General features: G+C 39.0%; 1 protein-coding gene across 3 annotated transcripts in view; it reads left to right on the plus strand.

Moving 5' to 3' along the window:
* LOC149011934 (ARM repeat superfamily protein) overlaps positions 1-8,377 on the plus strand; it is a 118,422-nt gene extending 110,045 nt beyond the window's left edge. For all 3 annotated transcript variants that reach the window (XM_089164220.1, XM_089164219.1, XM_089164221.1), the window contains exon 25: positions 6,492-8,377. The gene's annotated coding sequence lies outside the window, so the exon portion shown is untranslated. The remainder of the gene's footprint in view (positions 1-6,491) is intronic.
* The last annotated feature ends 5,702 nt before the right edge of the window (positions 8,378-14,079 follow it).

A 14,079-nucleotide genomic window follows, 5' to 3' on the forward strand; every position in this document is an offset into this window, starting at 1 on the left:
AGACCTCCACAACCCTTCCCTCGCGGTGGAAGAAAAGTCCCTCTCTCTTGCTCTTTCTTCCCCTCTTCCCAAGAGGAATATTTTTTTTGGCAAAATTGCGTGTCAAATGGCTTGAGCTGGGGACTCCAACTTGGCCTACTTTCACCACTCCCTCAAAGCCCGCAATAATCTCAACTCCATCCCCCTCCTTGCTAGTAATGGCTCCTAGAGCTCGAATCTCCCTAGTATTAAGGCTAAGGTGATTTCTTTCATCTTGAACCCCCCGCTTCCTCCCCCCCCCCCCTTCCTCCCTCTCTTATCAACAAATTTGTCAATCCCTCCTCCATGAGTTCCCTCTATTCTATCCCTACCCTTGATAAGATTCTCTCTGCGATTCTTTCTCACAAACCTAGCCAGGCTTCGAGCCCCGATGGTTTTAGTATGGACTTCTTTGTAGCGGTCTGGGATTTCATTAAAGAGGACCTTGTTAAAGCCATTCGTAGTTTCTTCTTCAACCCCTCCCGGCTTTCCTCTATCAATTAAACTTTTTTCTGCCTCATCCCCAAAAAACCTGATGCCTCCACCCTCTCTGACTTTCGCCCCATCTCTCTTTGCAATCTCCTTTACAAATTCATTGCTAAGATTCTGGTGAACCGTCTAAAATCTATCTTGCTCTCTTGGTGAGTGCTAACCAATATGCATTCATCTCAGGGCCACGTATCACGAACAATATCCTTCTTTGTGCAGAGATTGTTAGAGGCTTTGATAGGTCTGCTCACTCCCTTGTCATCCTCCTTAAGGTGGATCTTCATAAAGCTTTTGATTCCATTCGTTGGGACTTTATTAGTGAAGTCCTTTCTGACCATGAGACTCCCTCCTTCCTTTGTTCACTAGATTGAGGTATGCATCTTCACCCCTTATTTCTCTATCATCATTAATGGCTCCCCTTCCGGGTACTTCCCTTCTCGTGTCAGCTTTCGCCAAGGTTGTCCCCTCTCCTCTTTCTTATTCTCTCTTGCTCTTGAGGTCCTTTCCCGTATTCTCTACTCTACAACTGACCAGCTCCTTATCTCCCCTATCCCTAAATGCAAATCCCTCAAGCTCACCCACCTTGCCTTTGCCAATGATCTCATGATCTTCTCCAAGCAGATTTCACCTCCATCTCTTCTATTCTCTCCTCTCTCTCTCTCTCTCTCTCTCTCTTTGAGTCCCTCTCTGGTCTTCATATCTACCTTGACAAATCCTCCCTTTTCCTTTCAGGGGTCTCAGAATCAATTCGCTCCTCCCTTCAAACTCTCACTGGCTTTGGTCTTGGCTCCTTTCCGGTGGTTTACTTAGGCCTTACACAACATTACCCTACCCCACCTCCACCTCCTCTTTTAAGAGTCCAAAGATATATATGTGGTCTTTCACCTTACTAGTAGCATCCACATATCTCAGGAAGATGATCCTATCACAGTACACCATAAAGCTGATAATGGATTTTTTTTTTTCGGACCGGTCCATCCATCAAACATAATGGTGTATCTGTACATCTCCCAGAAGGGCCTCATAGTCCTAATGCAGGCCTCCAACTTCTGTCGGTGGCTGCTCTAGGTTTCCGTGGCTGTTTCTTCATCTCATCTTCAAATAACAGAAAAACTTTCAGGTCAGTAGATACATCTTCACTAGAAATATTTCTCCCTGAAGAGGTGTCCATGTATAATAGGATGAGGCTTCATAAAAGATTACATCCATGGAAACAAAGAATTTGTGGAATGGAGGATGGTAGCACCCTTCCGTGAAGGCCAATATCCCACAAAGATGCATCAAATGCTTCATGGATCAAGCTTGCCATTACAATGATGATTGAGAAAACATGGTAGAGATAACCGAACACTCTCAAAGCAACCAATAAAGAGTTCTTTCCTAGGACAGCTCCAAGGGATTTGAAATCAAGGAATGAAGGATTCGGTTAACCAAATAGGTCATGGTGAGAATAGCATCACTCTAGTATTGGGATGGAATGCACTGCAAACATCAGGGGACAAGCAACCTCCAACAAGTGTCAATATTTCCTTTCCACCATGCCATTCTGAGCAACAGGACCAACACATATGGTTAGATGGAGAACACCATGATCTGTTAAGTATGCCTGAAAGGTGTGCTCCATATATTCCCTGCCATTGCCAAGGCGAGGTGCGCTGTCAAACTGACTTTGTATAATCTTGTGGAATACTTGGAAGCACTTGAAGACTTCACCCCTTGTGGCGTATTAGATATACATACCTAAGTTAGACAAGTATGACAATCAATAAAGGTTACAAACAACCAATGAACAGATATAGAATTTACTGCAAGTGGGACCTCATACATTAGAATAAACTAAATTACAGGGATGATACTTCTATTATTAGATGAGGAATAACTGCAACATGTTTGTTTAGCACTTCACACCAACAAAAGAAACTCATCTTTATTAGTATGCTTAAATAAATTGTAAAAAAAGGAAGGTAAGGTTTAACTAGAGGGTGGCCAAGTCTCTGATGGAGAAGCTGAATATCTGATGTGACTGAATGAATTAGTGGTATTGGTTAAGATGCAGCAGTGGGAGGAGCTATACATTCGAGCCAGTAGAGACCCTTTTGCACCTTACCACGTCCAATCGTCTTTTGTCACCAAATCCCGTAAAACACAATGAGAAGGAAGGGGGGGGGGGAAAGAAAAAAAATGATTTAGCAGTTTAAATCCCTAATAAGGCTACTAATAAATAAGAAGTTAGTATACAATAAGGGAATATGCGAAACAAAAGACAGGGTTAGGGTGGAAGAGCAACAAATGGTTCCCTTCCCAGAAATGGAGGAGGATCCATTTGCCACGTGGACTGTCTTTCTGGGATAATGGGGTATATTGATGGAATTGAATGGAAGAACCAATCATATAATCTATAGCCCCAGAGTTAATAATCTAGGATTGGGATACAGTCAAAGCACAAAAGGACGGGGCAGAAATATGTATGTGGACTTAATGATTACCAGAACTAGTTGTGGTAGTTGTAGATGTAGTAGTGGCATTGGGAGCAAGTTGTACTAACCAACAGAGAGCTTGCAATTCTTGTTGGAGAGCTTGGAGATTGTGTTAGTAAAAGGTTTTGAGTCAGCTTCAGTTTGGTTAGCTCAGTCTTTCCCCAAATCTTTCCACAACCAGCCTTTCCTTTTGCATCAGTCTGTGGGCTTCTCATGCAGTTTCCAACATTTTTCTTTTGCCTTGTTTTACTAGTATTCGCATTTGATAACTTCTTTTGATGCTTCTTACTATTTCCAATTTGAGTTTGGAGGGCTGACCTATCAGAGGCGTAGAGGAAGGAAGCGCTGCACTATGACGACAATCTTTAGTGTGTACAAAGGCGCATGATTCCTCTAAAGTGGGAAAGGGATCTCGGCTGAGAATTTGAAGCTGAATAGAATCATATTCAACATTATGTCCAGTTAGAAAATCACATACTGGGGTCTCATCTAGGTGTTAGTGATAGGCGTTGTTTGGATGGAAGGTGTTAGAATGATCAATCTTTCTGCCACAATGCACCAAGGGTGTTGTAGTACAGCAAGAATGACATCTCCTTCTGTTTTGTCTCATGAACTTGTTTATGGAGTTAATAGACTTGGGTCCTATTTCCAACTTTACCATGGGTCATCTGAGCAGCAGTCTTAATACTAGAAGTAGCGTCCAATAGTGAAAAAGTCTGATACAATTTGGTTTCATAGATCTAATTATGAATGTTATTACCAGTGAGTCAATGTGTAAGCCATCGGTCCTGTTCTGGTTCAGGGTTCTTTGGTTTTACTGTAGTGCCAGAAATACATCTCAAAGTCTTTGGCCAATGATAGTGATGTAGGTGTATCTTGAGCTTATCAGATAGTGTGATCCATCTAGGATTGTGAGAGGAGAACCAGGGGGTTGGTAATCATTCTTGTCAGGATATTCAGCACTAGTAATTGTAGGTTCTTCTGTTATACTAGATTATGATGTAGTCATCTTCTTCTAAATCACACTTCTAGAAGACAAGATTTAGGGTTCCGACTAGGGCAAAGTTACAACCAATTGTAGGGTAATAACTAGGTCCAACCCAAAAAAAAAAGAAGGGGGGGGAGAAGGGAGGATTACAGCTTTTTAAAACATCTGAACTGTCTACTGAGATCAACTGTGGATACAGCCTAAACAATTGCTATTTCGCAATAGAGGTTCAGTCTCCAACGAAGGTTTGAGAAGTTGATGAGGAACCAGCAAACTGCTAAAAAGAGAGAAGGAACCAGTGGTGCAATCTAGAGGAAGCCGCAAAAGTAGAAGTTTGAAGGAGCTTGCTGATCAATTTTCGAGCCTCAGCTTTGATACCATGTTGTAGACTTGAAGAGAAAATTACTCGAAGAACGTTGATTTATTCATAGGCCCCAATGAAGTGTTTATACTTCAAATCTGAATTAGTCCTACTCTAAGTAGGAAAAGAAATTAAAAAATAAATAATAATTTATACATAAACAAGTAATAATAGAAAATTTAATCCTAGCTTATCCTGTTGAACTCATCCAAGTGCTTGTCAAAATTTGCTCCCTCTAACAACCGAATGCCATATAACTCTTTCTTTAAAAACAACCGATTTGTCAACGACTTGGACTTGTACCTGCTCTCTAGCTTTGCCCAGACTTCCTCTGGATCCACCACGCTGATGACTTCACGAAGAACATTATTCGCAAAATACAACTGGATCGTACTATTTGCTAGATTCCTCAACTCTTGCCACTCGTCTTCCTTCATCGTCTCTAGCTTTTCTGATTTTTTTCCTGAGAGCTTTAACAGTCCCTTCCCGCGTAAGGATGTTCTTCACCCGTTTTTGCCACAAGGTGAAATCATTATGACCATTAAAAAGTTCTATGAAGAAATTAGAACTCTTCACCGCCATCTGATTTGTGCCCTTCATACCCGTCAACAACCCAAAAAACCTATTCATTGATCTCTGTACGAACTCACAAAATCAATACCAACGGAGCAAAATCTCTTTGATCCGTCACTTTCATGAGTCCAAAACGCCCAAAAACCTTAGGAACACTTAACTCCGTACAAAAAACATTTACACAAAATCCTTTGGAAACAATCTATACGATACGATCCAATAATACAGAAAGAAGAAGGAAAAAAATTCCCTTTTTTCTTCATCTTTTTTCACCAAATCTCTTTCTTTTTCTTTTCTTTTCTTTTTTTCCCCTTTACAGTTCTTCTTCCACGTTCTCCACTCACTTCTCTTTTTCAACTTTTTTATTTTTTTCTTCAAACCAATGTAATAACCATTACATTAAAACAAAGTTAACAAAACTTCAAAAAACCCACGGACAAACACCGTTCCTGATGATCCAAAATCGGATCGCTCAAACCTTCTCCTTTTTTTTTTCAACCGATCTAATCCGACCAAACTACAAGAAAAAAAAAAGATAAGAAAACTTAATTGTACCTTCAATCAATCCGTCGAAGCCTTCTCACTTCACCTATACTCTCCTTTCTAGATCTTCACACACCTCCGGCAATCCACCGAACCTCGCTCTGATACCACTTGTTAAGGATAATGGATCTTAAGGTTAATCTAGGCCGGAGGCAGACCTACGTCAAGGATGTCCAACCACGAACCAGAGAAGAACACAAGCAAAACACATAAGAGAGATTTAACGTGATTCAGCAAAACCTTGCCTGCGTCCACCAGCGAGAAAAGAAGTTCCACTGTTTCAGAAAAACTTCACACCACTCTCCCACCCACAAGGTGTTATCATTTGCTTCCTTGTTTTCTAGATTATCCCACAGAGACTATTTATAGGGAAACCTAAAACCCTAATCCCAATATAATTACAAGTTTAACCTAGTACTAGTAATTGAACCAAACCCTGTTTCAGTTACAAATACAACCAAAACTATAATTACATGGACCCACAGAATACAAGACACCCAAACCCAACAATAACGCCAAATGCACCTCTCCACTTTATCCATCCTATCTTAATTTTTGGAAGCATCATCCTCTATACCACCTTTATTTATGACTGACATCCATCATAAGTAAGACTTGTCTCCCATCTTTTGACCTGTTATGCTAATCCTATGTTCTCAGGAATGCATTCACAGACAAATAGATTCCATTGAGACTAAATGTCTGGAAATCAAGAAGCAAAGCATCCAAATTTCAGATAGAAGCATGCACAATTAAAAAATAAGTTTACATTCCTCAGAGATCTGACTGCTGGTTCTGATTTTTTTTTTTTTTTTTTTGTAACTGTTTTTACTTTTTGGATCATAAATCACATATGGTAATTACAGTTGAGTGCATTATAATGCGCACATCTTTATGTTTACACTGCTTGTCTGGTGATTTCAGGGATGGCCCTGTGGCTAATGTCAATCTAAATGCTTCTTTTGTAGCCTCTTTTGCCAAATAGGTAGTTCCATTTCTTTCTCTTGCATCTGATTGGCATACATATTTTTCCGAGTTGCAGGTGAAATCAAGAGTCTTCCTACCTGGAGAGATGCTTTCTACATTCTTTTTCCTTCATTATATTTGTTTAAAATGAGTTGGTTTTCCCATTTTTATTTTTATTTTTTTCATGTTCAATTTGTTGTAAAACGTCAGCATGGGTTAAATATAGCGTGCTTCATAGGTATAGGATTGATCTCCTTGCCTCCTTATTCAAGGCAAATGATCAACACCTTTGAAGTCAAAGAAACAGAAAAAAAGGGAAAAGGGGGGGGGGTTTGGGGGGTGAAAATTGTATAGGGCTTTGAATCTGACTGGTGCTTTCAGATTTTTGGTGGTATATTTGTTGAGGTGAAAGAAAGAAAATTAAGTTCATGAGGTTTTACACAAACCAGTTTTTGTATTTACTGGGATTCTTCATTCCTCTTGCAAGGATGCATATATTTTTGAGAGTTGTGTTTCCACATATGTAACCCAGCTTGTGTTTCTTGCACCAATGGCGGTTTATGCATCAGAACTTAGCCATTTGGTCGAGCTTTAATCAGCCCTTGAATATTCTCCTATTAAAAATGAAGTGGTATTTGGTGAGGAACCAAATAGCTGTTCTGGAAAGACCTACACTGTTGGATCTTGTGCTGTTGTTTTCAGTCATTATGTTCTTCCAAAATAAACGTGCCCAAAAAAAAAAAAAAACAGGTGAGTTGTGGCCCAACCTCAGTGAAAATTACGAGCTACGAGCAGAAGAATGAGATGTAACTGGTATCTTTGTATGGCTCGCATAAAGGCTTTCTGTTAACAACTAGGTAAAATTGCCATGATACGCATGTTGATGGAGTATTTAATTATATGGTAACTTTTTTAGTTAAGTTATATTTTTGCTGATAAATATTCTCTTAAAATTTTAAGTTTTTTTCTTTTTGGTAATCAAGCTTTCATTAAGAAACAGGGACAGGATTGGAATCTGAACAAAGACTCAGAATCCAATCAGAGGAACATGACCAATAACTTGGTCCCTGAACCAAGTAGGCCTTCCTAGCTAGGTGATCCGCAGCACAGTTGGATCTCTTAGAAACATAACTGGACCTAAAGCCCAAGAACTTACTTTTGATGAATTTGATATCTTCTATCACAGGTAAAATAAATGTGGGGAGTAGGGTAGACTCGGATAAATAACTCGCAAATACATGGAAATCTGTTTCTACCTCCACGAACTCAAAGCCATTCTCAATAGCCTCTAGCATCCTTGCACGCATTGCTTCGGCTTCCGCTTCAATCACTGATGAGAAGGATTTGGGATGATGCCACAAGTGATTTTCCTTCCTAGTTTCAAATGATGATCCCTATACCACATTTTCTTGTTTTCTATTTCCAGGATGCATCTGTGTTCACCTTGATGAAAGGGTGTTGTGGTGCCTTCCATTCCAACCTTTCCTCCATTTCGGTTCTAGATTCAGCCGTAGGATTTTGATTTTCCTTTTTGGTTGCTAACCAAAATTCAGAGTGAGCTTTTAGTGCCAAGTGCATTACCTCAGTTGGTGTCATCAAATTTTCTCCAATTACCCTTGAATTCCGAGCTTTCCACAAGGACCAAAGGATAAAGGATATCATACTCTTCACCTTTTCACCATCCTTCTTCTCAATGGTTTGTATATCTGCCCAAGTCTTCATCCAATCGGCCATGGTATTAAAATTTTTAAGTTACGAGGCATGAAATCATGTTTTTCTTTAAGCTTTTAATTTGATGTTCGAATCAAGAACTGAAAGGTGGGATTGATCGAACATAATGAGAGATGTCACTCTGTTTACTCCCACGGTTGCAGTAGTGTATCTCAACAAATTTTTAACAATTCAGATCTCTTGTTGTTAATTGATTCAATCATGGACTTAATGGAACCCAAAATAAGTACTAAGGGCACGTTCTGTAAGTAGCCAAGGAGTAGTTTTCGGCATTCTTTCGTTTTCAAAACCCCAAAGAAAGTCCAAAAACATTTGGTAAAATGGGTAGTTCTTTCATTTTAAGGAAATGAATCGTTCCAATTTTTGTATTTGATGAAGCTTTTTGCAATACAACTTTGATTTGTTTCATCAATTTCAAAAACAAAACACATTTCAAAATTATGTAAAGAGGGACACTCAAAACTTCATTCTATCTTTATTGGGGCAGCATTACCCGATCCCAAGGCCATCTCGTCTGCGATGGAATCTCTTTTTTGTTCTTTTCTTTGGAAGGGCTAGGAATCTACGCGATTCTTTTGCCCCATCAGTTGGTCCAACATTTGTTGGCCCAAATATGGGGGGCTTTGGAATTCGTAGAATCCAAGAAGTCAATTCCGCAACTTTACTCAAACTCATCTGGAAAATTGTCACAAATCATGACTCCATTTGGGTCAAACGGGTCCACTCTTACCTTCTCAAATCTGACTCTTTCTAGACTGCCCCTATCCCTCCTAATCCTTCATGGATCTGGAGGAAACTTCTTCTCCTTAGATCTCGGTAGGGATGTCAATTTGTAGCCCGAACCGTTAAATTGAACCGCACCAGCCCAAACCGAACCTTAATGGGCCGTGTTTGGGCTGAGGGTGGCAGAGCCCGCAACAACCCGAACCCAAACCGCTACCTGTTATAAACCGTTTTACAACCCACTTTATAGTTTTACATTAAATATTGTTTGAGTTATCATATTACCACTAGGTAGTTGGTACAGACTATCACAGAAAACGGGTATGAATTCAAAGATCAAATAGTCTTCTATTACTTGTAAATGACAATTAGAAGGATAAGTATGAATGACCAATTGAATGTACCAAGTTTGTTTAAATTAAGTAAATATTTATCCAATCCAAAGATATTTATTTGCATATCAAGCTAATTACCAACCAAAAAAATAGACGGATTTCATAGAAGAGAAAAAAAATTCAACATTCTCATAAAACAAGAACTCAATTTCAAGACAATCAATTATAGCATAAGTTGAAATTTAAAAGGGTTTTTAGTTTGAAGATTTGTTTTAGGAGAACTATCCAGTGGAGCCTGATGAATGAACTTGTAGTTTCTATGTTACTATTTACTATATGAATTCTTGATTTCTATAAAGTGGGTGTATTTTTACAATGTGGAATGACTTTTTATTTTTTAATGGGAATTGATCAATAACAATTTTGCTTTCCATAGAATTTGGCTTTTGTTGCAAGATACTCAACTATTTGTTTTTTTTTTTTTTTTCTTGCGTACAATAAATTGTTAGCCCAAACAATTAGTCAACTCGAGTATAGACCATTAGCCCAAACCATTAGTTAGTCCGAACCCAAACCGCACCAAATCGAAACCGTTAAGCCCAACCCGAAACCGCTCCAAACCGCACCATTGACATCCCTAGATCTCGTGCTCTTCCTGCCATTACCATCCACATCTCTTCTGACTCTACTTCCTTCTGGCTAGATCCGTGGCATTTGATGGGGATTCTTCTCAACCTTTTCACCCCCCGCACTGATTATGAGACTCAAATTCCCAAATCTACCCCCTCTCACATTTTATCTCTAGTGGTTCCTGTGTCACTTCTCCTCACCATAGTCTCATGCAAGTCTGGAATTCCCCCCCCCCCATCTTTTCCCATTCCCATGATATATTTATATGGCTCCCCTCCACTACCAAATCATTTACCATTTCTTCAGCCTGGAACCTAGTTCGCACCCCCTCCCCTTCCCCTCCCTGGCCCCCCTTGATTTGGTTCAGATGTCACATTCCCCGACATTCACTTACCCTTTGGAGAGCCCCAAACACAGCCCTTCCAACCCAGTCATTCCTCATGTCCCGCCACATCCCTATGAACCCAAATTGTATCCTTTGCCGGAACAGTACCGAGGACACTGAGCATTTGTTCTTTTCTTGCCCTTTCTCAAGTTCTCTTTGGAGAAAAGCTCTTAACTTCATTTGGCCCCACTCCTGTCGTTCCTTTGGGTTTAGCCGGAACTGGTCTTGGGTATTGAATAATTTTTCAGATACCTCTATATGTGACTGAATTGGCAGTCTTGTCTTTGGTGCCATGGTCCACCATCTATGGTGGGAGCGAAATTCCAGCATTAGACTTCTAAAACCTGCTCTATTGATACTATTCGGAATATTATTTACTTTGATGTTTCCTCTGAGATTTCTACTAGTCCCTTCCCCCCGATTGTTGATACCCCAAGGAACAAGCTCATTGTTGTTTCCTAGGGGTTCAACTCCCAACTTCATCCCCCTCTTTGATCCTGACTTTTGGGATCTTTCACTGTAATTTGGTTTTCGTCTTTTTATTGATTATTTATTCATAATAAATAAATAAATAAATAAATAACTTCTAACTCCTTCCTGCCTTCATTAGAAAAATAAAATTCAATAGTGTTCATTGTCTGAAGTATTCTTAGCCAATTTTTACCAAACGGTCAAACTTGTACTTAAACCACTATTATTTGATTAAAGCGTTAGAAAACAATTCTTGCAAAGAACATCGTTCTCAGAAAATACCATTACCAATGCACATTAGGAATTTTTCTTCCTCTTTTTCTTTTAGGCAAACAGATTGAAGTAGAGTCACTCCAATAGAGATGATTTCCACATATGTTGATGTTCCTTCTGATATTTCTAAGACTTTTTTTTTTAATCACAATGCCCATAAATTCCTGGACCTGCCAAGTTCAACAAGAAGTAACCTCCAAACTATGCTTGCAATTGACTGGTGAAATCTGAAATCAGGGATTGACAGTGAAAGTGAAGATGAATCTAGTAGAGAAACTAGATCTACCTCTATCTTCAGCAAGGCTTTAAGATGTTTTTGAGTTTGAAATAGGTTAGTTCAATTGGGTTGTACAAACTACTGTGTTGGTACAGTTGAATTGTGTTGGTACAATTGAATAGGGTACCGTGGATAAAAGAGTATAGAAACATCTTCTTCTTTTTTTAAGGCCTGCTTGGTACAGAATCCGAGATTTCAAACTCGGATTCAAACGAAATTATACCCGTGGTTGTATAAATCTCAGATTCATGAATTTTATAGATTCACCTTTTACACTAAAAACGTGAATCAGAGATTTATGGGTAAGGGGTGAAATCCGAGATTTCAAAAAGCTATACATTTGCACATTCACAAAAATCACGTCGATCAAATAGTTTTTTAAGATGAATTCACAGATTTCATTCCACAACCAAACACTTAATTTTATAAATTATGACTCCATAGATTTGAAGTCTATAGATTTGAAATCTCTAGATATTTGAAATCTCCAGACTCATGTAACCAAACAGGCCCTAAAGGAATATTGAAACTTTGGAAAACTGAGAAAAAAAAGCACTTGTCAAGGAAGTTTAGAAAGGTTAAAACTACGTCTTCTCATTGCAAATAGGAATCTAAATCAAAAGCATGGCAAGTAAAGTATATGTGTTGCCCATCCAAAACCCATTCTCAGATACTCAACAACAAATCCCACTGCTTCAATCAATGGTAAAAAGGAAAATTGGTGATGGGAATAATACGTATTTCTGGTTTGATGAATGGATAGATTCAACAACAAACCATATGGTAGGTGGTTTTAACTCCCTAATTGGGCAAAAGGCAAGCTCCTGTCAGAGAAGTCTATGAATAACAAAGCAACAGGGAGGCAAATCAATAGAATCACACAAGCCTAATACCTCCACTCCCATAGTTGTCAATTATTTCAATTAACCCATCCCCAACTCTAGACTCATGGTTGTCACTCTTATCAACAAGAGGTGAATTTACTGCAAAACTAGCAGGAATTGCACTAGCTAAGATGAACAGTCATGATCTAGAACCCAACTTTACCCATTGGTGAAGGTTTGTTTTGGAAGCTACCAATACATCCAAAATTTAAAATATTATTTTGACGTCTTTTAAATGCAGAACTACCAACAAAGAAGATCCTTTCCAAATGGATGGTAACAAGCCAAACATGTGTCTTATACAACAACTTCAAAGAATCGACATGGCATATTTTCATATCATGTGATTGGACAAAAAGAATATGGGTAGCAGGACCACTAGGGTTGCGAACAAAGTTCATAAGAACTAACCCTTTCCTTAATCTATGCATTTCATTTCTTCATGAACGTAACATGGATAAATATACAAAAAATGGTTTTTCTCAAGTTTTATAATCACATGCTATTTTATCTGGTTAGAAATGAATGCTAAACTTATCAATAACAAAAAGCTTAACCCAACTCAGCTACTAAATAATGTAAATAGATGGATAAAGGACCTAAAACTTTACCAAAATCAATTAGATGATATGGCAAATAATGATGTTACTCCATCAACCAACTGCCTCAAATGTTTGATTTCACAAACAAATTTTAGAAACTTACCAACACTCTTATGTGCAAGTGTATCTACTGAGCTACAGGGAGACAGATGGGGCGTAGGACTGCTCCAAAATGGAATCAGTAAGGATCTACAACAAGGCAGGGCCCAACCAGGGCAACTTTTGAAGTACTTATTAGAAACTATTTGGACGGTAATACAAAGAGCTCATCAAACCAATGTACAACTACAGTACATTTGGTGTGATCAAACTATAGATAAACATCTAACCAAAGGCAAGGAGATACCACAACTATCACCCACTTTTTTCCTTTATTAGTGATGATGATATCAATCACATCGAAATTAGAAGTTTGTAATATAAAACAAGACACCACAAGGGACTGGTTACTTAGTTTGACTGCAGCCCACATAGGGTCTAATTACAAAGGCAGTAAGACACTATGTCTCATACTAGTTGTAGCTACTACTTTTAATCTTAATCCAAATTTCTCTTTATCATAAAAACAAAAAACAACAAATCTCTCTTCCGATACCAAATGCTTCATTCATTTTTCTTTTTCCTATTGATTTTTCTAATTGTCTCTCTCAGTTGCAGGTAAAGAGCTTGATGAAGAATGGAGGATAAAGAAATTTGTCAGTTCTTTTTTTTTTTTTAAATGACGTTGGCCTATAGAGAACATATATTTAGGGTATTTTTTTTGAGGTTTTAGCAATGAAATTAATTGAGGATAATCTAGGGATTTAATTAGGGACGTAATTGAGGGTAAGTAGGGCTACACTAAAATTTCCTCCTAGTTAAGGATAATTTGGGTTTTTCAAAATTATTTAATGGTAAAGGAATAATTCAAATGAAAAAATTAATAGAAGGAAGGGATTCGTCACCTTTGCCGAGTGAGAAGAGAGGTATATGCCACTACTCAACTAAGAGGGAGTATAAGTGCCATTCATTAAACTAAGAGGAAGGTAACCGTCATTTACCCTTAATTATATAAGTAAGCAGCTTCAAAACTCGAAAACATATAATCCGGATTTACTTCCTCGAGATTGTAAATAAAAATTATGAATTTGAAGGTGTGTTTTTGGCTCGGGCTCAGGAGGAAAGGGTTGAAAGGCATCTAAGGCAGAAGAAAAGTGAAAAACTAGACCCGACCGGCAACACCGGGGCGGGGGGGGACAGCCCCCAACCACCGGGGGGCCGGGGCCGGGGCGCCCAGGGAGGGGAACAGGAGCCAAAAAGACGACAGGCCCACCAGGGGGGGGGGCGCAGGCCGCCGCGAGCGCCCCCCGTCGG

This window comes from Hakea prostrata, chromosome 7 (assembly GCF_041222555.1).
Source record: "Hakea prostrata isolate BN-2017 chromosome 7, UWA_Hpros_2, whole genome shotgun sequence".
NCBI classification, from domain to species: Eukaryota; Viridiplantae; Streptophyta; class Magnoliopsida; order Proteales; family Proteaceae; genus Hakea; species Hakea prostrata.